The following is a 2,500-nucleotide window of genomic DNA, read 5'->3' as shown; positions in this document are numbered from 1 at the left end:
AGAATTATAAAATTGGAATCGTTTCATTCGTGAGGAGCCGGATGAGAAGAAACTCTCATGTCCGGTTCTGTAGTAGAGATGGAATTAAGAAAGAACCATCAACTATAACCCCAAAAGAACCAAATTTCGTAAACAACATAGAGGAAGAATGAAAGGAATATCTTATCGAGGTAATCATATTTGTTTCGGTAAATATGCTCTTCAGGCACTTGAACCCGCTTGGATCACATCTAGACAAATAGAAGCAGGGCGACGAGCAATGACAAGAAATGTGCGCCGTGGTGGAAAACTATGGGTACGTATATTTCCAGACAAACCAGTTACGGTAAGACCTACGGAAACACGTATGGGCTCGGGTAAAGGATCTCCCGAATATTGGGTAGCTGTCGTTAAACCAGGTAGAATACTTTATGAAATGGGCGGAGTAGCAGAAAATATAGCCAGAAAGGCTATTTCAATAGCGGCGTCCAAAATGCCTATACGAACTCAATTTATTATTTCGGAATAGGAACGTAGAACCAAAGAAAAGAAGTCTTGCGGATAAAAAAACAATTGCAGGTTTCTTTTTGACAAACAATATTTCTTTTTTTTTTACTTCGCCCTTTGCATTAACATTGAAAGAACAGATTCAAAAATGATATGATTCAACCTCAAAGCCATTTGAACGTAGCGGATAACAGCGGGGCCCGAGAATTAATGTGTATTAGAATCATAGGAGCTAGTAATCGCCGATATGCTCATATCGGTGACATTATTGTTGCTGTGATCAAGGAAGCATTACCAAACACACCTCTAGAAAGATCAGAAGTGATCAGAGCTGTAATTGTACGTACTTGTAAAGAACTTAAACGTGACAACGGTATGATAATACGATATGATGATAATGCTGCTGTTGTGATTGATCAAGAAGGAAATCCAAAAGGAACTCGAGTTTTTGGTGCGATTGCCCGAGAATTGAGACAGCTAAATTTCACTAAAATAGTTTCATTAGCACCTGAAGTATTATAAGATGAGATCATACGTAATATAGTTATATTATACATAGTATTTGGATGAAATAGATTAATTAGTGGATTAGGTTGTATCTGACGCATATCCCTTTATTTAATAAAATAAAATAAAAAAAAAAAAATAGCATGTTGATTATATCAAAAATGGGAGGCAACCCAAATTTTAGTTTATCATGGGTAGGGACACTATTGCTGACATAATAACCTCTATACGAAATGCTGACATGAATCGAAAAGGGACGATTCAAATAGCATCCACTAACATCACGGAAAACATTGTTAAAATACTTTTAAGAGAAGGTTTTATCAAAAACGTGAGGAAGCATAAGGAAAACAACAAATATTTTTTGGTTTTAACCCTACGACATAGAAGGAATAGGAAAGTACCCTATCGAACTATTTTAAATTTAAAACGTATCAGTAGGCCTGGCCTACGAATCTATTCGAACTATCAACGAATTCCTAGAATTTTAGGCGGGATGGGGATTGTAATTCTTTCTACTTCTCGAGGTATAATGACAGACCGAGAGGCTCGACTAGAAGGAATCGGCGGAGAAATTTTATGTTATATATGGTAATCTTTCTGATATCCGAATTCGATCCAGAATTTCCTATTTGTCAAAAGAAAAAAGGGTGGGTTAGTTGATATCATTCCTGCTACATTAGGTGATACTTCTAGGGCTTTTCCCTAGAATGAAAGAACAAAAAAATGGATTCATTAAGGTTTAATTAATTAATCACTTATCCTTCTCAATGGTATGTATGCTCGGGGTTTTTCGATAATGAAGATCTAATTCTAGGTTATGTTTCATGAAGGATCCGACGGAGTTTTATACGTATACTAGGGGGGGCAAAATTGAAGTAAGTCGTTATGATTCAACCAGAGGTCTATAATTTATAGATGCCACAATAAGGATTCGAATGATTAGGTTGTTTTTTCAACTTCAGCATTCCCTTCATGGGGATACAATTTGAGGTTCAACATTTCAAGAAACTTATTTTCTTCCAATAAATAGAGTAAGAATTAAGTTAAGGAACGACAACTATGAAAATAAGGGCCTCCGTTCGTAAAATTTGTGAAAAATGTCGACTGATCCGTAGGAGGGGACGAATTATAGTAATTTGTTCTAATCCGAGACATAAACAAAGACAAGGATAATCTTTGGAAAAGGGGCTCTCTAACGTAAAGGACCCAATGAAAAAAATAGGATCTGTTTTGACATGAAATGGATATATCCATATATCTCGAATTTCTATTTATGAGATGATAAAGTATGGCAAAATCTATACCAAGAACTGGTTCACGTAGGAATGCCCGTAGTGGTTCACGAAAAAGTACACGTAGAATACCAAAGGGAGTTATTCATGTTCAAGCAAGTTTCAACAATACCATTGTGACTGTTACAGATGTACGGGGTCGGGTAATTTCTTGGTCCTCCGCCGGTACTTGTGGATTCAATGGTACAAGAAGGGGGACACCATTTGCTGCT

This window comes from Rhodamnia argentea, unplaced genomic scaffold (assembly GCF_020921035.1).
Source record: "Rhodamnia argentea isolate NSW1041297 unplaced genomic scaffold, ASM2092103v1 Rarg_v2.28, whole genome shotgun sequence".
NCBI classification, from domain to species: Eukaryota; Viridiplantae; Streptophyta; class Magnoliopsida; order Myrtales; family Myrtaceae; genus Rhodamnia; species Rhodamnia argentea.
The sequence above is the reverse complement of the archived record's forward strand: the minus strand, read 5'-3'. Positions refer to the sequence as shown.